This window comes from Pseudophryne corroboree, chromosome 1, assembly GCF_028390025.1.
Source record: "Pseudophryne corroboree isolate aPseCor3 chromosome 1, aPseCor3.hap2, whole genome shotgun sequence".
NCBI lineage: Eukaryota > Metazoa > Chordata > Amphibia > Anura > Myobatrachidae > Pseudophryne > Pseudophryne corroboree.
In genome coordinates, this window is record NC_086444.1 from 598247649 (window position 1) to 598273998 (window position 26350).

General features: G+C 46.7%; 1 long non-coding RNA gene across 1 annotated transcript in view; it reads left to right on the plus strand.

Annotated features, from left to right (window-relative positions):
• The first annotated feature begins 5727 nt into the window (after window positions 1-5727).
• The window catches only part of LOC134901380 (uncharacterized), a 95574-nt gene continuing 74951 nt past the window's right edge, over window positions 5728-26350 (plus strand). The window contains exon 1 of the long non-coding RNA XR_010174899.1: window positions 5728-5833. This is a non-coding gene — a long non-coding RNA (uncharacterized LOC134901380). The remainder of the gene's footprint in view (window positions 5834-26350) is intronic.

The window sequence follows — 26350 nt, forward strand, 5'->3', positions numbered from 1 at the left end:
GTGCGGTTGCGCGCGGTGCTGTGCGCCCGTGTGGGGACGCGGCTTGATCAGTGGCACAGGTAATGCAGAATCTGGGAACTGGGAGTGCGGGGACCAAATGGCCTAAGGCACTGCGGTGTGTCTGCTGTATAGGAGGTGGCCATGTTGGAGACCAAATAGGTAATACAGAGCACTTGTGAAAACACCTGTGGGCAGGTGTAAGCCAATCCCGTGCTTGTGCTGCCTTTAAGTGGGCTGGGATTATGTTACTCTGGGCCAGTGCTTTTTTGTATCAACGCTGTGCTCTAGCTCTGAGCTCTCTCCGTGCATTCCTGTGTGATTCCCGTGGTCCAGATATCGCCTCCGTTCCCAGAGGTCCGTCTGCAGCCTTCACTGCTAAAAGATCCACCGGCTCCCCGCTGTGCTGTCAGTTAATCACGCACCTACTGGTAACAATTGGATTCCCAGAGTCTTGCATGAGGAAACCCTGTCTGCCTGCTTTCAACTATACAGAGTTTGGAGGATTCCACTAACTTCAGCTGTTCGTTTGTTCTGCTCTGCATTTAACCCGTTCATCACTTATATCATCTGCTACAGTTTCACAGTGATCTCCGGAACTCGCAAGTAACCCAATTTAGTACTTTTACTTTCTATGTTGCCATTACAAGGATAATTCTTCACAGTCTCTCAGTTACCTCTCAAAACTTCATTGCAAATCCTCACAGTTATTTCTTCATGTCTGCATTACCCAGTTAAACACATTCTACAGTTCAGCATCAAAGCTTGTTTATATTTGGACAATTTAACATTTATTCTCCAGCCTGTTTTAAACGCAATTCCATGAACATTTCTTTTATTTTTTCTTTAAGATATATCCTGCATATTATTTCTATTATTCATGCAATACGTCAGTATACTATGGTGATTAATAACTTGCCATTTACCACTTTACTGAATTGTTATTTTCATTAAATATATGAAACAGAACTTTCTTCGTCCTCCCTGCTTTCTTCATACCCCAGCACGTACACCTGTGGTTGGTCCCGGGTTAACGGATTCACAAAAACACCCGGACCTGACAGGAGGATATATAAACATGAAAAAACTCAGATACTCTAGGGCAGAGGTTCTCAAACTCGGTCCTCAGGACCCCACACAGTGCATGTTTTGCAGGTAACCCAGCAGGTGCACAGGTGTATTAATTACTCACTGACACATTTTTAAAGGTCCACAGGTGGAGCTAATTATTTCACTTGCGATTCTGTGAGGAGACCTGCAAAACATGCACTGTGTGGGCCCCCGAGGACCGAGTTTGAGAACCTCTGCTCTAGGGCGCCGTGATTTAAAAAAGCTTGGGGACCACTGCTCTAAACCAAGATCCATATGCTGACAGGAGAAAGGGGAGAAACTGGGTGCTCAGTGTCACAGGCATTACCTGCCCCCAGAGAGCAAACTCACTGACAGCCATGTCAAATCCCCATCTCTCTTCTATTCCTCCTGTCTCCAACTATTCCTACTTTCTTCCCCTATTTCCCCCTATTCATCCCATCTCACCATATTCTTCCTTTACTCTACCCATCTCCCCCTATTCATCCCATCTCACCATATTCTTCCTTTACTCTACCCGTCTCCCCCTATTCATCCCATCTCACCATATTCTTCCTTTACTCTACCCGTCTCTCCCTATTCATCCCATCTCACCATATTCTTCCTTTACTCTACCCGTCTCCCCCTATTCATCCCATCTCACCATATTCTTCCTTTACTCTACCCGTCTCCCCCTATTCATCCCATCTCACCATATTCTTCCTTTACTCTACCCGTCTCCCCCTATTTTTCCCACTATTCCTCCCATCTCTAAACAAACAACTAAAGAGGCCGCGCATGTGAATCAATTATACCGGTGGTTCAGTTTCTAAAAATAGTTTTAATAAGCACAAATCGCCATATTACATAAAAATTCAAACAATGCATCTACTTAATAAAAAACTGAATATTATATGCAGCTTAATATCTCTATTGAGTACTCGGAAACACAGTTATTACAACAGCATAAACTGACTCCCAGAGACTGACTGTTCAGCGATGATATTAAGTAACATTGTAAATCACTGTCAATTGCAACAATGTAAACCGCTGTTACTAGATAACTATTTGCATCCTTGCAAGTAAAGTTAGTACAATAATGAAGCTGGCAATCCTCCAAGTTTAGATGTAGTATACTGGATTGCGATAAAAAGTACTGGGGTTCTAGAGGTTGTTTAGACAAAGTGTACATTCGGTAATTCCATCTGGGAGAAATAAAGCTGGTGACTGGGAAGTGAGGTTTTATATTAATTGATATTAGTTGTACTTGTTCCACCATTAATGTCACTCGTTCATACTCACTGCACATGGTCCAAAGCACTGTTGTGCCCGCGTACACATAAACTATGGCAACGGATGTAGGTGCACTTTCCCTTTTGGTGGCGTGTATTCTGATAATGCCGTGTAGATAAGGGTTATTTTCCCGAGCCTCCTCAGATGCCGAAGCTTAATCCAAACTTGTGGCCACCCACTTTAACTGCGGCTACTCCAACGGCGTGGGGTGCACGGCTCGGTAATGGTCAGGGTGAAGGCTTTTCTTCTACTGATATATAAGGTGGGATACTGCCTCTTATGTTTTATGTCCTGACTAAATTTTATACAACAAAATAAAAAGTTGATTGAGAAAAGTCATGCAGACTATGGGGGTCATTCCGAGTTGTTCGCTCGTTGCCGATTTTCGCAATAGAGCGATTAAGGCAAAAATGCGCATGCGCATGGTACGCAGCGCGCATGCGCTAAGTATTTTAGCACAAAACTTAGTAGATTTACTCACGTCCGAACGAAGAATTTTCATTGTTGAAGTGATCGGAGTGTGATTGACAGGAAGTGGGTGTTTCTGGGTGGAAACTGACCGTTTTCTGGGAGTGTGCGGAAAAACGCAGGCGTGCCAGGAAAAAACGCAGGAGTGGCTGGAGAAACGGGGGAGTGGCTGGCCAAACGCAGGGCGTGTTTGTGACGTCAAACCAGGAATGAAACGGGCTGAGCTGATCGCAGTGTCGGAGTAAGTCTCGAGCTACTCAGAAACTGCTAAGAATTATTTAAACGCAATTCTGCAAATCTTTCGTTCGCAATTCTGCTTAGCTAAGATACACTCCCAGAGGGCGGCGGCCTAGCGTGTGCAATGCTGCTAAAAGCAGCTAGCGAGCGAACAACTCGGAATGAGGTATTAAAATATAGAAGCGCTTATAATGTGTTAAAAAATGCTCATACCTGAAAAAAAACTGTTAGTATTATGTTTACAGCTCTTTTTGGATATTGTATGGAAGTATTTTGTTGTGTGTTTCTTTTGCTGAGGGTTCCGTATTTTCGATCCCGGTATTATAGTCCAGTGATTGACTGACCCTGGCTTTCCCTACCTTTTGTGAGTCACTGATCGCGGCTCACTATTGGCGTTCCGGCTCTGGTTCCCTCCAGCACTGAGTTGCGGTGTCCGTTGGTCTTCAGATCGGCGCTCGAAAATGACGTCAGATCCTGATTCAACTTCCGCTCCTCTCACTTCCGTCTCTCATCAACGCGTTTCGGGTCTTCCACCCTTCGTCATGGATTGAGATTAGAACACGGTGCTTGCTATTTATAGCTAAAAAACTTTATTACTTTACCATTAAAAACAGGAAGTGGTCATACCGGAACTTACTATTCCAGCAGCAACCACATGCACCTTCTGATCCTTATTAATTATAATATAACATAAGAATATAACTTTCAGATATCAAAATATCAAATTTTTTCAGAAAATATCAAATACTAATATATTTTTATAAATTATTTTATTATCATGACTATTATTTAAAGAAATGCCATACCTATATTATTTTTTAATTGAAAATAACCAAATATTAAATAAGGATCAGAAGGTGCATGTGGTTGCTGCTGGAATAGTAAGTTCCGGTATGACCACTTCCTGTTTTTAATGGTAAAGTAATAAAGTTTTTTAGCTATAAATAGCAAGCACCGTGTTCTAATCTCAATCCATGACGAAGGGTGGAAGACCCGAAACGCGTTGATGAGAGACGGAAGTGAGAGGAGCGGAAGTTGAATCAGGATCTGACGTCATTTTCGAGCGCCGATCTGAAGACCAACGGACACCGCAACTCAGTGCTGGAGGGAACCAGAGCCGGAACGCCAATAGTGAGCCGCGATCAGTGACTCACAAAAGGTAGGGAAAGCCAGGGTCAGTCAATCACTGGACTATAATACCGGGATCGAAAATACGGAACCCTCAGCAAAAGAAACACACAACAAAATACTTCCATACAATATCCAAAAAGAGCTGTAAACATAATACTAACAGTTTTTTTTCAGGTATGAGCATTTTTTAACACATTATAAGCGCTTCTATATTTTAATATTGGTAGAATTTGGTTTACAGAAGCTGCTCAGAACAAACAAGCGCATTGTATAATAATTTTTTTAACTCGGAATGAGGGCCTATGTGAATTCGCTTTGCAAATTAAGAAGACCTGTGAGTGCTGCAGCAATTTCTCTGAACATATATAAATATACTGTCTATATTACATACATTCTTTCCATGTTAAAAATAATTGCCCCTGAAGGTGGAAATATCACTATATATATATATATATATATATATATATATACATATACACTGCTTAAAAAAATAAAGGGAACACTTAAACAACACAATGACACAATGTAACTCCAAGTCAATCACACTTCTGTGAAATCAAACTGTCAACAAGTGCTGCTTCCTAAGTGGACAATCAATTTCACATGCTGTTGTGCAAATGGAATAGACAACTGGTGGAAATTATAGGTAATTAGCAAGACACCCCCAATAAAGGAGTTGTTCTGCAGGTGCTGACCACAGACCACTTCTCAGCTCCTATGCTTTCTGGCTGATGTTTTGGTCGCTTTTGAAAGCTGGCGGTGCTTTCACTCTAGTGGTAGCATGAGACGGAGTCTACAACCCATACAAGTGGCTCAGGTAGTGCAGCTCATCCAGGATGGCACATCAATGCGAGCTGTGGCAAGAAGGTTTGCTGTGTCTGTCAGCGTAGTGTCCAGAGCATGGAGGCGCTACCAGGAGACAGGCCAGTACATGAGGAGACGTGGAGGAGGCCAACAACCCAGCAGCAGGACCGCTACCTCCGCCTTTGTGCAAGGAGGAACAGGAGGAGCACTGCCAGAGCCCTGCAAAATGACCTCCAGCAAGCCACAAATGTGCATGTGTCTACTCAAACGATCAGAAACAGACTCCATGAGGGTGGTATGAGGGCAGGGCCGGCGCTACCACTAGGCAGCTTTAGGCAGCTGCCTATGGGCGGCGATCACTGGAGGGCGGCACCGCACACTGAATGAATCAGACAACGCTTTATCACTCTGCTGACAATTGTTCAACATGAGTTCAACGTGAGTGGGTCATCCCCCGCCCCCATCCACCCGCTCCCCCGCTCCCGAATGTTACCTCCAGTGTTCGCAAATACGTGCCAGGGTAGGTGGGTCCCCTGGGACGCGCTGCACGGATATTGGTTTGTTTTAATGATTGATGTCTCCCTTGCCCGACTGCAAAAGTGGAGGAGGAGCCAGCCTGCGAGGGGGACAGCAATCATTAAAATAAACCAATATCAGTGCAGCGCGTCCCAGGGGAGTTTGTTTGTACAGCCCTCCCTCCCTCTCTCTTCCCTCCTCCCCCGGAAATAAGGAACAACAGCGCCGACGTTCTTCACATCACCCTCCAGTGACGGTTACCTACGATGCTGTTCCAGCACAGCACACAGAGGAAATGTGCAGTGCAGAACGATGTAAGGTAACTTACACTCACATTCACTCACATTCAGGCTGAAGCACCAGGCAGCGCTCCGTCTCCAGCTCCGGCTGACCGGTCACTGGTCCCTGCTGCACGTGTATAGAAACACTGACTGAAGTAATGCATAGTACACAGTAGTGTCTGCACAGCTTCTTGGAATGTGTTACATTGCCCCCCACCCCTACATGGGAATCTGTGACTGTTAACACCTTATCCCCCAGGACAATCTCAATTTGCAGAGAAACTTCAGCCATGTAGTTCTGGTTTCTGCTATTGGTTTAGAAAGGTTCACAATACACAGAAAGTTCTATTCAGGAGCATCATGCAGAGAAGGTGTAGGTGCGGTATATAGGGATGGTGTAGGTGCGGCATATAGAGATGGTGTAGGTGCGGCATATAGAGATGGTGTAGGTGCGGCATATAGAGATGGTGTAGGTGCGGTATATAGGGATGGTGTAGGTGCGGCATATAGAGATGGTGTAGGTGCGGTATATAGGGATGGTGTAGGTGCGGCATATAGAGATGGTGTAGGTGCGGTATATAGAGATCGTGTAGGTTCGGTATATAGGGATGGTGTAGGTGCGGCATATAGAGATGGTGTAGGTGCGGCATATAGAGATGGTGTAGGTGCGGTATATAGTGATGGTGTAGGTGCGGTATATAGAGATGGTGAAGGTGCGGTATATAGAGAAGGTGTAGGTGCGGTATATAGTGATGGTGTAGGTGCGGTATATAGAGATGGTGTAGGTGCGGTATATAGGGATGGTGTAGGAGCGGTATATAGAGATGGTGTAGGAGCGGTATATAGAGATGGTGTAGGTGCGATATATAGGGATGGTGTAGGTGCGGCATATAGAGATGGTGTAGGTGTGGCATATAGAGATGGTGTAGGTGCGGTATATAGAGATCGTGTAGGTTCGGTATATAGGGATGGTGTAGGTGCGGCATATAGAGAAGGTGTAGGTGCGGTATATAGAGATGGTGTAGTTTCGGTATATAGAGATTGTGTAGGTGCGGTATATAGGGATGGTGTAGGAGCGGTATATAGAGATGGTGTAGTGCGGTATATAGAGAAGGTGTAGGTGCGGTATATAGAGATGGTGTAGGTGCGGCATATAGAGAAGGTGTAGGTGTGGCATATAGAGAAGGTGTAGGAGTGGTATATAGAGATGGTGTAGGTGCGGTATATAGGGATGGTGTAGGTGCGGTATATAGTGATGGTGTAGGTGCGGTATATAGAGATGGTGTAGGTGTGGTATATAGAGATGGTGTAGGTGCGGTATATAGAGAAGGTGTAGGTGCGGCATATAGAGATGGGACCCAGAAACAGTGGAATAGGACCCCATTTTTTTTAAGTAATGGGTCACTGGGACCCACAAGCTTTTTTGCTCACCGCAATCTCCGCCCCCACGCAATTATGCTCCTGAATGTTACTTCCTCCTCTCTGCATCATTACCAGCCCCCCCCCCCTCCCGCGATTGTGCTCCCAAATGTTACCCGCTGCCTCCCCACCTCCTGCATCTTGTGCTGCCAGGGCCAGGCTGAGGAGGGTCAAGACCTCCCCTTTGCACTAAAAACACAGCAACATTAGGACCCGGGACATCCTCAATGACCATGCGCCCTCCCGCCCCCGGCTGTTGCTGCTGTGTGGCTGATCCTGACATTGAGCTGCCCAGAGCCGCTGAACAGCTGTCACACCAGCTGCAGCTACTGTACCAGAGGCGGAACTACCGGCAGTGCAGGCAGTGCACTGCACTGGGGCCCGCCTCTGTCCAGGGGCCCAAGCATGTAATGAGTCAAACTGACTCATTACATGCCGCTGTGCGCTGCAGGCAACCGCTGCCCGCAGCGCACAGCCGCCCGGAGATAGGAGCTGAGCAGCGGTACAGACGGGGGAAGGAGGAGGGAGCCGCAGCAGCGCTTTGTTACTGGTGGAGGCGCTGCTGCTGCTGCTCCTCTGCTTCCCTATAGGCTGTCTTCCGAGAACAGCCTATAGGGAAGCAGAGGGGCAGCAGCAGCAGCGCCTCCACCAGTAACAAAGCGCTGCTGCGGCTCCGTCCTCCGGCTCCCTCCTCCTCATTCTCTACTGCCCGGGAATCGTCGTCTGACGCAGCTGCACCGAGGAGCCTGAGGGTAAGTATAATTCTTCTTTCTTTCTTTCTTTCTTTCTTTCTTTCTTTCTTTCTTTCTTTCTTTCTTTCTTTCTTTCTTTCTTTCTTTCTTTCTTTCTTTTTCTTTCCTTCTTTCTTTCTTGTGCCTGCCTGCCGCAATGTGTAAAAAGGGGGGACTACCTGCCGCAATGTGTAAAAAGGGGGGACTGCCTGCCGCACTGTGTAAAAAGGGGGGACTGCCTGCCGCACTGTGTAAAAAGGGGGGACTGCCTGCCGCAATGTGTAAAAAGGGGGGACTGCCTGCCGCAATGTGTAAAAAGGGGGGACTGCCTGCCGCAATGTGTAAAAAGGGGGGACTGCCTGCCGCACTGTGTAAAAAGGGGGGACTGCCTGCCGCAATGTGTAAAAAGGGGGGACTACCTGCCGCAATGTGTAAAAAGGGGGGACTGCCTGCCACTATGTGTAAAAAGGGGAATCTGCCTGCCGTAATGTGTAAAAATGGGGACGCTGTCTGCCGTAATGTGTAACAAGGGCACGCTGTCTGCCGTAATGTGTAAAAAGGGCACGCTGTCTGCCGTAATGTGTAACAAGGGCACGCGGTCTGCCGTTATGTGTAAAAAGGGGTTATCTGCCCGACGCTATGTGTAAAAATGGGGAATCTGCCTGCCGTAATGTGTAAAAAAGGGGGGCTGCCTGACGCTATGTGTAAAAATGGGGAATCTGCCTGCTGCTATGTGTAAAAAGGAGGAATCTGCCTGCCGTAATGTGTAAAAATGGGGACGCTGTCTGCCGTAATGTGTAACAAGGGCACGCTGTCTGCCGTAATGTTTAACAAGGGCACGCTGTCTACCGTAATGTGTAAAAAGGGCACGCTGTCTGCCGTAATGTGTAACAAGGGCACGCGGTCTGCCGTTATGTGTAAAAAGGGCACGCTGTCTGCCGTTATGTGTAAAAAGGGCACGCTGTCTGCTGTAATGTGTAAAAAGAGGAATCTGTTCGCTGTAAGGTGTAAAAGGGTCTCTACCTGGTGTAGTGGTGCTACTGTGCGGCGTAATTTGAATAATGGAGACTACTGTGTTGGTATTATTTTGTGGCCACACCCCTTCCCCACGAAGCCACGCCACTATGTATTTTTGCGCGCGCCTACGGCGCGCACTGCCCCCGGGGTGGACTTGGATGGGGGGGGGGGGCAAAGCATTTTGTCGCACCTGGGCCCACCGCTTGCTTGTTCCGCCACTGTACTGTACCACACTTTTCCAGTTATCTGGCTAGACACATAGCGGCTGCGGATGACAGCTGCCTCCCGGGCTCCTCCCAGCCAGCTGCGCAGTGCAAGGTAGCACTAGGTGAGCACTACTGGGTGCATTGTTAGTGTGTGGGTGACATTGTGGGTTACATTGGGTGAATGCTGTATATGGGTGCCAGTGAATGACTGCTGTGTGTGGGTGACATTGGGTGACTGCTGTGTGTGGGTGACATTGGGTGACTGCTGTGTGTGGGTGACATTGTGTGACTGCTGTGTGTGGGTGACATTGGGTGACTGCTGTGTGTGGGTGACATTGGGTGACTGCTGTGTGTGAATGTGTGCGACAGTGGGTGACTCCTGTGTGAGTGGCTGTGCTAAGTTTAAATTGCCACCATATCTGCCGTGGTGCTCCTGATTTGAGATGTCTATGTTGGGAAAGGAGCTGCATTGGATGAGAAATTGCATTGGGGAGAGGGGCTAGGGGGTTAAAGAAAAGAAAGCTAGTGAGAGGTGTGGGGCTGAGAGAAGGAATCAGGTAGGCAGTGGGGCAAGGATGCAGGCAGGGAGTGAAACAAGCAATGAGAGGTGCGGGGAATGGGGGGGGGGGGGGGGGAGCAGGGGGTGAGAGGGTAGAAGTAGCCGAATGGGTAGCAGGCAAAATGCGAGGAGTAAGTAAAGGTGAGAGACACAGGCATTCAGACACCAAGGAGAGCAAGTGTTTTTCTCTAACGTCCTAGTGGATTCTGGGGACTCCGTCAGGACCATGGGGAATAGCGGCTCCGCAGGAGACAGGGCACAAAAGCAAGCTTTTAGGATCACATGGTGTGTACTGGCTCCTCCCCCTATGACCCTCCTCCAAGCCTCAGTTAGGTTTTTGTGCCCGTCCGAGCAGGGTGCAATCTAGGTGGCTCTCCTAAAGAGCTGCTTAGAAAAAGTTTTTAGGTTTATTATTTTCAGTGAGTCCTGCTGGCAACAGGCTCACTGCATCGAGGGACTTAGGGGAGAGATTTTCAACTCACCTGCGTGCAGGATGGATTGGAGTCTTAGGCTACTGGACATAGCTTCAGAGGGAGTCGGAACACAGGTCACCCTGGGGTTCGTCCCGGAGCCGCGCCGCCGATCCCCCTTACAGATGCTGAAGATCGAGGGTCCGGAAACAGGCGGCAGAAGGCTCTTCAGCCTTCATGAAGGTAGCGCACAGCACTGCAGATGTGCGCCATTGTTGCTACACACTTCACACTGAACGGTCACGGAGGGTGCAGGGCGCTGCTGGGGGCGCCCTGGGCAGCAATATTTAATACCTTTGATGGCAAAGAATACATCACATATAGCCATTGAGGCTATATGTATGTATTTAACCCAGGCCAGATATCTCAAAACCCGGGAGAAAAGCCCGCCGGATAGGGGGCGGGGCTTATTCTCCTCAGCACACAGCGCCATTTTCCTGCTCAGCTCCGCTGTGAGGAAGGCTCCCAGGACTCTCCCCTGCACTGCACTACAGAAACAGGGTAACAAAGAGAAGGGGGGCATATTTTGGCGATATTTATATATTTAAAGCGCATATAACAAAAACAACACCTTTTAGGGTTGTTTATATACATTTTATAGCGCTTTTGGTGTGTGCTGGCAAACTCTCCCTCTGTCTCCCCAAAGGGCTAGTGGGGTCCTGTCTTCGATAAGAGCATTCCCTGTGTGTCTGCTGTGTGTCGGTACGTGTGTGTCGACATGTATGAGGACGATGTTGGTGTGGAGGCGGAGCAATTGCCGGTAATGGTGATGTCACCCCCTAGGGAGTCGACACCGGAATGGATGGCTTTAATTATGGAATTACGTGATAATGTTAGTACATTACAAAAGTCAGTTGACGAAATGAGACGGCCGGAAAACCAGTTAGTACCTGCTCAGGCGTCTCAGACACCGTCAGGGGCTGTAAAACGTCCCTTACCTCAGTCAGTCGACACAGGTACCGACACAGATGAATCTAGTGTCGACGGTGAAGAAACAAACGTATTTTCCAATAGGGCCACACGTTATATGATCACGGCAATGAAGGAGGCTTTGCAGATCTCTGATACTGCAGATACCTCAAAAAGGGGTATTATGTGGGGGGTGAAAAAACTACCTGTAGCTTTTCCAGAATCAGAGGAATTGAATGACGTGTGTGATGAAGCGTGGGTTAACCCAGATAGAAAACTGCTAATTTCTAAGAAGTTATTGGCATTATACCCTTTCCCACCAGAGGTTAGGGCGCGCTGGGAAACACCCCCTAGGGTGGATAAAGCGCTCACACGTTTATCAAAACAAGTGGCGTTGCCGTCTCCAGATACGGCCGCCCTCAAGGATCCAGCAGATAGGAGGCTGGAAACTACCCTGAAGAGTATATACACGCATACTGGTGTTATACTCCGACCAGCAATAGCCTCAGCCTGGATGTGCAGTGCTGGGGTAGTGTGGTTGGATTCCCTGACTGAAAATATTGATACCCTGGATAGGGACAGTATTTTATTGACTCTAGAGCAATTAAAGGATGCGTTTCTTTATATGCGAGATGCTCAGAGGGATGTTTGCACTCTGGCATCGAGAGTAAGTGCGATGTCCATATCTGCCAGAAGAAGTTTATGGACGCGACAGTGGTCAGGTGATGCGGATTCCAAAAGGCATATGGAAGTATTGCCATATAAAGGAGAGGAATTATTTGGGGTTGGTCTATCGGATCTGGTGGCCACGGCAACTGCCGGCAAATCCACTTTTTTACCTCAGACCCCCTCCCAACAGAAAAAGACACCGTCTTTTCAGCCGCAGTCCTTTCGCTCCTATAAAAACAAGCGGGCAAAAGGACAGTCTTATCTGCCACGAGGCAGAGGAAAGGGTAAGAGAGGGCAGCAAGCAGCCCCTGCCCAGGACCAGAAGCCCGCCCCGGGTTCTACAAAGCCATCAGCATGACGCTGGGGCTTTACAAGCGGACTCAGGAGCGGTGGGGGGTCGACTAAAGATTTTCAGCAATCAGTGGGCTCGCTCACAGGTGGACCCGTGGATCCTGCAGATAGTATCTCAGGGTTACATGTTGGAATTCGAAAGATCTCCCCCTCGCCGTTTCCTAAAGTCTGCTTTACCAGCGTCTCCCTCAGAAAGGGCGACGGTATTGGAAGCCATTCACAAGCTGTATTCTCAGCAGGTGATAGTCAAGGTACCCCTCCTACAACAGGGAAAGGGGTATTATTCCACACTATTTGTGGTACCGAAGCCGGACGGTTCGGTAAGACCTATTCTAAATCTGAAATCCTTGAACCTGTACATACAGAAATTCAAGTTCAAGATGGAGTCACTAAGAGCAGTGATAGCGAATCTGGAAGAAGGGGACTTCATGGTGTCCCTGGACATAAAAGATGCTTATCTGCATGTCCCAATTTACCCCTCACACCAAGGGTATCTCAGGTTCGTGATACAAGACTGTCATTATCAGTTTCAAACGCTGCCGTTTGGTTTGTCCACGGCACCTCGGGTCTTTACCAAGGTAATGACCGAAATGATGGTTCTTCTACGAAGAAAAGGCGTATTAATTATCCCTTACTTGGACGATCTCCTGATAAGGGCAAAGTCCAGAGAACAGCTGGAAGTCGGTGTAGCACTAACCCAAGTAGTGCTTCAACAACACGGGTGGATTCTGAATCTTCCAAAATCTCAATTGTCCCCGACAACACGTCTGCTGTTCCTGGGAATGATTCTGGACACGGTTCAGAAAAAGGTGTTTCTCCCGGAGGAGAAAGCAAGGGAGTTATCCGAACTTGTCAGGAACCTCCTAAAACCAGGAAATGTGTCAGTACATCAATGCACAAGAGTCCTGGGAAAGATGGTGGCTTCTTACGAAGCAATTCCATTCGGCAGATTCCATGCACGAATATTTCAGTGGGATCTGCTGGACAAATGGTCCGGATCGCATCTGCACATGCATCAGCGGATAACACTGTCACCAAGGACAAGGTTGTCTCTCCTGTGGTGGTTGCAGAGTGCCCATCTGTTAGAGGGCCGCAGGTTCGGCATACAGGACTGGGTCCTGGTGACTACGGATGCCAGCCTACGGGGCTGGGGAGCAGTCACACAGGGAAGAAACTTCCAGGGTGTATGGTCAAACCTGGAGACGTCTCTTCACATAAATATACTAGAGCTAAGAGCGATCTACAATGCTCTAAGCTTGGCGAAACCGCTGCTTCAGGGTCAGCCGGTGTTGATCCAGTCGGACAACATCACGGCAGTCGCCCACGTAAACAGACAAGGCGGCACGAGAAGCAGAAGAGCAATGACAGAAGCTGCAAGGATTCTTCGCTGGGCGGAAAATCATGTCATAGCACTGTCAGCAGTGTTCATCCCGGGAGTGGACAACTGGGAAGCAGACTTCCTCAGCAGACACGACCTTCACCCGGGAGAGTGGGAACTTCATCCGGAAGTTTTCCACATGATTGTGAACCATTGGGAAAAACCAAAGGTGGACATGATGGCGTCTCGCCTCAACAAAAAACTGGACAGATATTGCGCCAGGTCAAGAGACCCTCAGGCAATAGCTGTGGACGCTCTGGTAACACCGTGGGTGTACCAGTCAGTGTATGTGTTTCCTCCTCTGCCTCTCATACCAAAGGTACTGAGAATTATACGGAAAAGGGGAGTAAGAACAATACTAGTGGCTCCAGATTGGCCAAGAAGAACTTGGTATCCGGAACTTCAAGAGATGCTCACGGAAGATCCGTGGCCTCTACCTCTAAGAAGGGATCTGCTTCAGCAGGGACCTTGTATGTTCCAAGACTTACCGCGACTGCGTTTGACGGCATGGCGGTTGAACGCCGGATTCTAAAAGAAAAGGGCATTCCAGAGGAAGTTATTCCTACCTTGATTAAAGCTAGGAAGGAAGTGACCGCACAACATTATCACCGCATTTGGAGAAAATATGTTGCGTGGTGTGAGGCCAAGAAGGCCCCAACGGAAGAATTTCAATTGGGTCGATTCCTACATTTCCTTCAGGCAGGATTGTCTATGGGCCTCAAATTGGGGTCTATTAAAGTTCAAATTTCGGCCTTATCAATCTTCTTCCAGAAAGAATTGGCTTCAGTGCCTGAAGTACAAACTTTTGTCAAGGGTGTACTACATATACAACCCCCAATTGTGCCTCCAGTGGCACCGTGGGATCTAAACGTAGTTTTGGAATTTCTCAAATCTCATTGGTTTGAGCCTCTCAAATCGGTAGATTTGAAGTATCTTACATGGAAAGTAACCATGCTATTGGCCCTGGCTTCAGCCAGGAGAGTTTCAGAGTTGGCGGCTTTATCGTACAAAAGCCCATATCTGATTTTCCATTCGGACAGGGCAGAACTGCGGACACGTCCTCATTTTCTCCCTAAGGTGGTTTCGGCTTTTCACTTGAACCAGCCTATTGTGGTGCCTGCGGCTACTAGCGACTTGGAGGACTCCAAGTTACTGGACGTTGTCAGAGCATTGAAAATATATATTTCAAGGACAGCTGGAGTCAGAAAATCTGACTCGTTGTTTATCTTGTATGCACCCAACAAGATGGGTGCTCCTGCGTCTAAGCAGACGATTGCTCGTTGGATCTGTAGCACAATTCAACTTGCACATTCTGTGGCAGGCCTGCCACAGCCTAAAACTGTAAAAGCCCACTCCACAAGGAAGGTGGGCTCATCTTGGGCGGCTGCCCGAGGGGTCTCGGCATTACAACTTTGCCGAGCAGCTACGTGGTCAGGGGAGAACACGTTTGTAAAATTTTACAAATTTGATACTCTGGCTAAAGAGGACTTGGAGTTCTCTCATTCGGTGCTGCAGAGTCATCCGCACTCTCCCGCCCGTTTTGGAGCTTTGGTATAATCCCCATGGTCCTGACGGAGACCCCAGCATCCACTAGGACGTTAGAGAAAATAAGAATTTACTTACCGATAATTCTATTTCTCGTAGTCCGTAGTGGATGCTGGGCGCCCATCCCAAGTGCGGATTGTCTGCATTACTTGTACATAGTTATTGTTACAAAAATCGGGTTATTATTGTTGTGAGCCATCTTTTTTAAGAGGCTACTTCTTTGTTATCATACTGTTAACTGGGTTCAGATCACAAGTTGTACGGTGTGATTGGTGTGGCTGGTATGAGTCTTATCCGGGATTCAAGATCCTTCCTTATTGTGTACGCTCGTCCGGGCACAGTACCTAACTGAGGCTTGGAGGAGGGTCATAGGGGGAGGAGCCAGTACACACCATGTGATCCTAAAAGCTTGCTTTTGTGCCCTGTCTCCTGCGGAGCCGCTATTCCCCATGGTCCTGACGGAGTCCCCAGCATCCACTACGGACTACGAGAAATAGAATTATCGGTAAGTAAATTCTTATTTTATTTTATTTTGGGGGGGGGGGGGTTTAGGCTGAAGTTTTGCCTAGGGTGCCGAGATACCTTGCACCGGCCCTGTATGAGGGCCCGACGTCCACAGGTGGAGGTTGTGCTTACAGCCCAACACCGTGCAGGACGTTTGACATTTGCCAGAGAACACCAAGATTGGCAAATTCGCCACTGGCGTCCTGTGCTCTTCACAGATGAAAGCAGGTTCTCACTGAGCACATGTGACAGACGTGACAGAGTCTGGAGATGCCAAGAAGAATGTTCTGCTGCCTGCAACATCCTCCAGCATGACCGGTTTGGCAGTGGGTCAGTAATGGTGTGGGGTGGCATTTCTTTGGGGGGCCGCACAGCCCTCCGTGTGCTCGCCAGAGGTAGCCTGACTGCCATCAGGTACCGAGATGAGATCCTCAGACCCCTTGTGAGACCATATGCTGGTGCGGTTGGCCCTATTTTCTTCCTAATGCAAGACAATGCTAGACCTCATGCGGCTGGAGTGTGTCAGCAGTTCCTGCAAGACGAAGGCATTGGTGCTATGGACTGGCCCGCCCGTTCCCCAGACCTGAATCCAATTGAGCACATCTGGGTCATCATGTCTCGCTCCATCCACCAACGCCACATTGCACCACAGACTGTCTAGGAGTTGGCGGATGCTTTAGTCCAGGTCTGGGAGGAGATCCCTCAGGAGACCATCCGCCACCTCATCAGGATAATGCCCAGGCATTGTAGGGAGGTCATACAGGCACGTGGAGGCCACACACACTACTGAGCCTCATTTTGACTTGTTTTAAGGACATTACATCAAAGTTGTATCACCCTGTAGTGTGTTTTTCCACTTTCATTTTGAGTGTGACTCCAAATCCAGACCTCCATGGGTTAATAAATGTGATTTCCATTGATAATTTTTGTGTGATTTTGGTGTCAGCACATTCAACTATGTAAAGAACAAAGTATTTAATAAGAATATTTCTTTCATTCAGATCTAGAATGTGTTATTTTAGTGTTCCCTTTATTTTTTTGAGCAGTGTATATGTATATATATATATATATATATATATATATATATATATATATATATATAATGTTGCAAATGCATTTACATGGTAGCAATGCTATTCCCAAACACATACAGTACTTTTACTTACTGTAAACTTTGGGACTTGACAATGCTAAATTCCTTTGTCGTATAAACAACCCTTTATGAAGTCTAAGAACACTGTACGCTGTTTGCTTAAGAAGTACCGTAATGGTACGCTAGTTGCGTAACGATCGCTCAGCCGTAGGCGAGACGCTCAAGCGTCACGTTCGCTCACGGCCCAGTGATCACAGGACACGTTATTGGCTATGACTAGAGTAATGATTCGCTATGGCGTAGCATACGCTCGAGACCACGAGGAGGTCACCAGCGGCGCAGACGCTCACAACGCTATACCTTAATGTTTAAACCTTATACCAATGAAATACACAGAATAACTTAATGTGAATACAGGGTGTAAGTGCAACCTTGTGTAACCTGACTAACTACAAAGCTGCTTGAGCGTCACCGACGCTCAAGTGAACACTTAACACTATAGAAAATACACAGATACTGGTTTAGGTTCCAAAGCCTATTAACTGTATTATATCTAATATATTTGTAAAAGGGGATAACAGTACAAATGATACACTACAATATAACAGAGACTTCCTAACCACAGAACTAAACAATAAATACAAAAAGACAATACTACACTGACCTAAATGCAACACAATACAATACTATCTAATACAATACAATACTAGCCTAGTCTAGGGGAGATATGAGAGAACAGAACAGGGAGAGAGAGAGAGAGATGAGAGAAATTGGCTCACAGAAAGACAATGATTACGGAGAGAAACTTACGCACAAAGGGTATGATCGCCTGCGCCTCGATATCCAGCTCCCGGCTATCAGCAGATAACCGTTGATGAGAGAGTGAGAGCTGGATGTGGTCGGCCTGCCTATTTATGCCCCACACACAATGCAATCTCATGGTCCTACAATCCCATTGTCCATTGGCCGAAGGAATTCGGCCCTGCATCATAACAAAAGGTCATAGGGTGATTCATACAGGTGGGCTGTGACGATTTCCAACAGCTCAGGTGGGTGGGAAACTGGGTTTCCCGCCGCATACCTGAGTATGTGTAAATAATAGAAATGGACATAAACTTCTTATGTCCATAACTATTCGCACGAGCGATTAATACGCTCCAAACCAACACCGGAATATTACTAATTAAATACTCTTCCGATGGGTACCAAACACTGCTGTATGATTCCTGTCAGACCCTTCGTACAATACAAAGAGGGATTCCTTTAAACAGGGACCTTCTATTTTAACCAAACTTTCAGAATCTATCAAGGGGACCATGATCTACAAACTACATTAATTGTGAACATTTGTAACGAATGAGTCGCACGCTACGACTACATAAACTCTACCGTAAATACGCATACCGCGCCTGCGAGTGCACGCTATCGCGGGTATGCGCCTTCACGGGAGAGCGTACGCATGCGCAGCGCGGACCAGTGTGCGGTGCAAATATGGCAACGTGCATAGAGACATTTTTCTGACTTTGACAGTCCACCCTTTGGCAGTCAATAATAACTGCCACCTTCTAAAATATTTAAGGAGAAAAATGTAAGTCAGGGGTTAATTGATTTCCATGGTTGGGTAGGGGAGAAGAGTGGAGTAGGTGTGAAGAGGGTATGACCTAGTGAGAAAGCAGAAGCATGTGTGTATGAGTCCATGTTTGGAGGGTCATGTATCATCGTGCCGTACGTGTGGTAAATCAAGCTTCGAGGTATTGCGAAGTATACATTTGAATTCCTTCTTATCCTGTGGTACAGGTCTGTGGATGGGCTGTCAAACTCTACCGAGCTCATTTCGGCTGTGGTTGTAACAAAATGGGGATGCACATTTTAGTTGATGATACATGAATGGGGGAGGTATGTGGTTGCTGATATCTGTGCCTGTATTCCCTATCGTCTATGTGTGTCGTTACCTGAGGGTTGTAGAGATGAAGATAAAGAACACTTACGAAAAATGCAATGATATTCTATGTCAGGGAAATGTACATCTGTTGTTGAAGTTGTGTTCGGTATCTGTTGAGAGTCGTCTTCTTTGCGCTGTTTTGCTCCTTAGGCATGAGCAACAAGCTTTGTCAGTGCCATCAGATTTACAAAAATGTTGGGCTAGCGTGAGTTTAAAAAATACTAGGGAAACTGGGGATCCATGGCAAAGTTCATCAAGTGTCCATATTTAAAGTTGTCAAATCTTCTTCTTTGGTGCTTGTCTGTTGTCTGTATAGCGTCTCGTCAACTTCCTCGTCCAAGGGGGTCTTTGTATCTTGGAGAAAAGCAGAAAAACAGGTGAAAGAAACGGACCGTATAATCGCATTTTCATCACATTCTGGTTTCTATCATTGGGTCATAAATCAAATCCAGGTTAATTACGGTTTCCTCACTCCTCAAGCTCATCACTTTTGTACTTTGTTTGCACCTCATTAAAGCCTGCCCGCATCTAAATATCAATCCAATCGATATAACGACACCCAAGATACATAGTAGAAACTTTCCAACATCCATTATGACTCCTTGAGCCCAGTCTCCTAAACCGGAGAACCAATTTCGCGGGTTCAACCATGACACCCAACCAGTCAGCTCATTACTTACAGCAGCAAGGGTGAGATTGTGTTTTCGACGAAATTCCCACTTCAATTGGAGAATATCGTCCATCTTTTGGTCTATGACCTCTACCGGATCCTCGGTGCTATTTGTGATGTACGTGCAACACTTTATGCCGTACTGTGTTGCCAATGTAACACAATATCCGCCTGTTACTGCTGTAAGATAATTAAGAACCATCCTATGCTGAACTAGTTCTGTTTTGTAAGCTTGAAGTTCTCTTCCAGTGTATCTAAACGTGTCATCATACATTTCAGTGATATTATCTAACAAATTGGCGAGTGCGGAAATGTATCTATAATTCATCACACCTCGAGCGGTGCGAGTGAAATCTAACGCTACCAGAACCTGAATCCCGGTGGATTCATGGATAAGATCAGAGGCCGGATGCTCTAACCTTTCTGACAGTTGTCTTTTAACTCGGTGCTCGTAATGAGTGTGAGTATAAGGAGCTTGGGCACCACGGTGTATGTCCTTCATTTTGTCATGTGTTACAGTCATCACTTCAGGCAATACTTTTCCAATATAACACAATCCTTCAGAGTTTGGGGCAAGCCACTTGTACGCCTTTCTCCCGCATATGAAATATGCATCATCGGGGAGAACATAAGGGACGGAGAAGGACATGACCATGTTACAAACCTTCCAGGTGAAATCTCCTGACCCTAATTCTTCCATCTGCTTAATGCACGTATCAGTTTGTACGATATGTGCACAGTATCCTGGTGATACCTCTCCAACTTTAGTAATCCTATTTCCTAAGGTATATCGATACCGGAAAGATTTTCCTCTACTGGCTATGTGGCGTACGAGCTCTGTATCTGTAGGCATTCTATCTGCTCTGTGTGAAAAGGTTATGGTAAGGTTGCTCCACGACACTTCCCAATTTCCCGGTTTTCTGGGATTGGAGATGTTGAAACATAAGAGGGACCTATCCACATGGTATTGGTGGAGCTTCAAACTAGGAGGGCTGGAGATGTTAAACCTCCGGTCCACCGGTCTCCCACCACTTAGCTCAAGTACCTCCCCTAACGTTAAAGGAAATGGTACTAGCCCTGATTTGCTGTGACCCTGAGGTACTTGAGAGCATACCCAACAATCTGTTTGGTTTAACACGTTACCCACTAAGGAGTGATAGTCACTCAATGGATGCCGGTCCATATGGATATTAAAACTAGATTGGCATTTCTTTATGCATCCATCTTCAACCAGATTATCACAGAGCCTACAGATACAATTTTCTTCAGCTAACAATCCATCACAATTTCTTCTATCGGATCGTTTTCTGATACTCGCCTTTGCTTGTTGGTTTGGTTGATCTTGGAAAACTACGCCTCCATCATCATAATCGGAACCCATTCCAGAACCTCTCTCGACCTCTATGGTACTCTCGCCGGAACAGACTGCTCTGGTCAACATCATGGTTAACATCAAAATCCGGATCACAGTCTCTTGGGGCAAGTCCATCTTTGAGGAGGAAATAGAGAAGAATGAGAAGGGGGAAAAAGAAATTTTTAAGGGAGAGGGGCTGGGAAGTGGAGAAAAACAATAAAAGGGAGAGGGGAGTCGACAACTGCTTTCGGTCTTCAAGGCTCAGGTGCCGCCTCAGTCCTCCTGGAACAGACACTCTAGTGATACAACCTCTACCGTCTGTTCCTTATCACGGGACTTCTCTGGATCAGCAACCTTTTTGCAGTGGGATGAATGGACCCAAGTCTCTCTCTCAGCAACCTTCAATGCTGTGGTGCTAGTCAATAAGACCTGGTATGGTCCTTCCCATCTATCAATAAGACAACCTGAGCGTAGAAAATTTCGTATCATTACATAATTCCCAGGTTCAATGTCATGACAATTACTATCTGGTAAATCAGGAATCACCAACTTCAGATTATCATTTTGATTCCTCAACTGCTTACTCATGTTAATCAAGTACTTTACAGTTACTTCATTGTTACATTTCAAATCATCCTGAGGGTTAATCATGACATGCGGTTGTCGACCAAACAAGATTTCAAAAGGAGACAGATTAAGAGGGGACCTGGGAGTGGTTCTGATGCTATACAAAACAATGGGTAAAGCTTCTGGCCACGTCAATCCTGTCTCTGTCATTACTTTACTCAATTTATTTTTAATAGTGCTGTTCACTCTTTCGACCTTCGCACTCGCCTGTGGACGGTACGGAGTGTGCAGCTTACTATCAATTCCCATCAACTTACACATTCCTTGAAAGACATCACCTGTAAAATGGGTACCCCTATCACTTTCAATGATTCTAGGGATACCATATCTACATACAAATTCCTGCACAATTTTCTTAGCTGTAAACATGGCAGTATTTGTAGCTGCTGGAAATGCTTCGACCCAATTCGAGAAAACATCTATACAGACAAGTACATATTTCAAATTTCGACATGGGGGTAATTGAATGAAGTCAATTTGTATTACCTGGAAAGGGCCGCCGGCAGGTGGGATATGGGATGGTTCTGTAGGTATTGCTTTTCCAATATTCTTTCTCAGACAGGTAAGGCATGACATTGCTCTTTTACCCGCATGAGAGGAGAATCCTGGGGCGCACCAGTATGCTCTTACCAATTTGCACATCCCCTCCTTGCCTAGATGAGTCAGCCCGTGAGCTGCTTCAGCCAGACATGGAAGGTATGCCCTGGGGGCCACCGGTTTACCATGTCCATCCGTCCAGAGCCCTGAGGACTCCTGGCCATATCCCTTTGCCTTCCAGACTGCTCTTTCCTGTGTGGAACACAAATTCTGCATCTCACACAACTTCTGTGTGTTGATGGTATTAAATACCATCAGTTGTGTGGTGTCTGTCTGTATGGGGGTAGCAGCTGCAAGCTTTGCGGCTTCGTCTGCTCGGCTGTTACCAAGGGATACTGGGTCTTGGCTATATGTATGTGCTTTACATTTGATAACAGCCACTCTGTCGGGTTCCTGTATCGCTGTTAGAAGCCTTTTTATATGAGCTGCATGCGCTATCGGTGTGCCAGCTGCCGTCATGAAATTTCTGAGCCGCCATAGGGCTCCGAAATCATGGACTACCCCGAAGGCGTATCTAGAATCGGTGTAGATATTGGCTGACTTACCCTTAGCCAATTCACATGCTCTGGTTAGGGCGACCAGTTCAGCAACCTGGGCTGAGTGAGGTGGGCCTAGCGGTTCCGCTTCTATGGTGTCTTGGTCATCTACGACTGCGTATCCAGTACACAAGTCTCCCGAGTCTGACTGTCTGTGACAACTACCGTCCGTGTAGAACGTGAGTTCTGCATCTTCCAGTGGATTGTCACTGATGTCAGGCCTTGCGGTAAAATTTTGGGTCAAATATTCCATACAATCATGTGTATCTTCCTTTGCATTAAATCCTCCTTCCCCATCACTCTCACCTTCCACCCTTTGTGTCTGACCAGGCACACCTGGGAGAAATGTTGCAGGGTTTAATGCACTGCATCTCCTTATGGTGATGTTTACTGGGGCCATTAATGCCAATTCCCATCTTGTAAACCTTGCTGATGAGACGTGTCTGGTTTGGGCAGAATTCAATAAGGCAGATACCGCATGCGGTGTATGGATTGTGAGGTTGTGGCCTAGCACGACATCTTCGCTTTTTGTCACTAGCAATGCTATCGCCGCAACGCTACGCAAGCATGTGGGGAGGGATCGCGCTACCGTATCTAGCTGAGCGCTGTAATATGCAACTGGCCTGCTGGCATCACCGTGTTTTTGTGTTAGTACACCTGCTGCGCACCCAGCACTTTCTGTTCCGTATAGTTCAAAGGGTTTCCCATAGTCTGGCATACCTAGTGCTGGTGCCTGCGTTAGGCATTGCTTGAGTCTCTCAAATGCTGTTTCAGATTCGTCTGTATGCGAAATCCGATCAGGTTTGTTTGAAGAGACCATTTCCTGCAAAGGTAGCGCCAATATGGAAAACCCTGGGATCCAATTACGGCAATACCCACACATTCCTAGAAACGTCCTGATCTGTTGCTGGGTTTGTGGCAGTGTCATGTCTCTAATGGCTTGAATTCTATCAGCGGTCAGGTGTCTCAGTCCTTGTGTTAGACAGTGTCCCAAATATTTTACCTTAGTTTGGCATAATTGTAACTTGTCTTTGGAAACCTTGTGACCTGTGTCTGAAAGATGAAACAGGAGCTGTTTCGTATCCTTCAGGGAAGCTTCCAATGAATCAGAACACAGTAGTAGATCATCCACGTACTGTATCAACACTGATCCACTCTCCGGTTGGAAAGACTGTAAACAATCATGCAAAGCCTGAGAAAATATACTTGGACTATCTATGAAACCTTGGGGTAACCGAGTCCACGTGTATTGGACTCCTCTGTATGTGAATGCAAACAAATATTGGCTGTCAGGGTGCAGAGGTACCGAAAAGAATGCGGAGCAGAGGTCAATAACAGTGAAAAATTTGGCAGTGGGAGGAATTTGCATTAGGATGACAGCTGGATTAGGCACTACGGGGAACTGACTCTCAACTATTTTGTTAATCCCCCTTAGATCCTGCACTAGCCTGTAACCCCTCCCCCCACTCTTTTTAACAGGGAAGATGGGACTATTTGCTGTGCTGGACGTTCTTACTAGAATGCCCTGTTGTAGCAAGCGCTCTATTACTGGGAAAACTCCTAACTCCACCTCTGGCTTCAGAGGATACTGTGGGATTTTTGGAGCTATCCTACCATCTTTTACTTGTACAACTACTGGAGCTACGTTTGCCATTAATCCAGTGTCCTGTCCATCTTTTGTCCAAAGTGACTCTGGTATCTGAGATGTCATCTCTTCTACTTGGGATGGATTCCTATTTGTCATAATGGAATGTGACATTAATTTTGATGGGGAGTCTAACATGTCTCGTACTTCCTGAGCGTGATTCTCAGGGATGTCCAAGAATACACCTTCAGGAGTACAATAAATGACGCAACCCATTTTACATAGTAAGTCTCTTCCCAGGAGATTAGTTGGTGCCGATGCAGCCAGCAAAAAGGAATGCTTGGTATGCAAAGGCCCTATTGTAATCTCGGCTGGTTTGCTAACAGGGTAGTGCTGGACTACTCCTGTTACTCCCATGGCTGGAATTGTCCTACCAGTGGTTCTCATGCCCACTGTCGAATTTATCACTGACTTGGCCGCCCCTGTGTCTACAAGAAAGTTTAAAGTTTTACCAGCTACATTGATTGCAATTTCTGGTTCGCTTCCAAGACTAGCAATCAACTTAACTGGGTGCAGATTACAGGTATGGCCACACCCCTATTGGGTATGCTGACCTCCCTGAATCCCGTTGGCAGCAACTACTTGTGAGGGGGTTAGCTGGGAACTACCAGAGGCATGCCAACCTCTGTTCGGGGGGTATCTTTTTGTTTCCCCTGTATGTGGCTCAAAACTCCGCCTCTGTGGACCCTGCTCCCATTGTCGTGTGTTGTGTTGTTGTCTAGGGGGTTGAAAAGATCTTTGTACATTCTTTGTTCTACATTCTCGTGCAAAGTGTCCCGGTCTGTTACAAGAAAAACATGTTATTACACTTGCCTTACCCACAGGATTCGGTGGTACATACGCAGGCTGCCTTGTGGTCAGCGCCTGTATACTTACGGACATCAACTTATCACTTTGCGATTCCCTGTGCCTAGTGATGTTTCTGTCGTGATCAATAGCAGCCTCTCTCAATGTGGACACTGACAGACCTCGCCAACATGGCTGCGTGGTCTGTACCCTAGCTTTTAATGTTTCTTTCAAACCATCCATCAGTACAGATACTGCTACTTCTCGATGGTTTGGGTTGGTCTTAATGTCTTCTATACCAGTGTACTTTGCCATTTCTAATAGTGCCCGGTGAAAATATTCTGTTGCCGTTTCGGACTCCTTTTGCTTAATGGAAAATATTTTATTCCATTTAACAACGGCTGGGAAATACTCCTTTAGCTGTAAATTTATCCTTTTTACATTATCCTTGTTGTACACGTCTGTAAGCGGTACATCTTTATCCAATGCACAGTCAGCTAAAAATTGAGTTGCGTCAACATTGGAAGGTAAACAAGCTCTTAGCAGTATCTGCCAATCCTTGTTGTTGGGTTCTACAGTGTTACCTAGATCCCTGATGTATTTTTGGCTAGCAACTAAATCCTTCCTGGGGTCAGGAAATTCGGACACTATTGTTCTTAATTCCATTCTGGAAAATGGAGTGTACATGGCAATGTTCCTTATGGGAGTGGCTCCAGACACATCTGTTTTTCCATTGGGAACTGCTATTACCCTTACAGGAGCAATTCTAACAGCCTCTTCCTGTGTAGATTCTACAGCTTGTTGTGGTACAATTGTTTCAGTGTAGTGCATGGTGCCGTACTTACCCGTTGACACGACCTCACCTATCCCTCCGCTAGGGGCTTTCACTAATCTCGTGGGTGTCGCTGTGCCTACTGTGGTCTCTGCTATGGTGGCTGCAAGAGAGAGAGCTGAAATTGTTGCTGAATCGTCTTCTTGATCACACTCCTGAGGAAGGTTCAAAACAGGGTACATCTTGCACGGGTTAATACTTGCATGAGTTATTTGGTTAACATCATTAACATTTACAGGGTTACTAAGAGTTTGTGTTTTACAACCCAGTGCGTTTCTCTCCGCAATCAACTTCTCTCCTGCAATGTATGGTGGAGGAGGAGCTGTGGCTATCAGCTTCCTGACTGCCCCAGATCCTGCCGCCAGAGCCAAACCTCTCTGTATCTCACCTTCCTGGTGCCATAACTGTAAATAATCATGATGCTGAATTCGTCTCTTTGCTGATTTTACGAGACATATCCTCCTCCTTAAATTTTGTAACACTTCTGGACTAAAGCTACCTATTCTTGGGAATTTGTCCCTGTCTTGTACAGTCATTCTCTCCCATTCATCACATAAAGATTCGGTGTGACTTCCATATTTTTCACACATTACATATCGTGCCGACCCAACTGGTCGGTTCACAGAATCAACCTGAACCAGGGTTGATCGCCCCCTACCTGAGCAACTGGCCCCCATAGTCTGCAGGTGTTGCTTAGTCCTCCTTGGATCTCTGT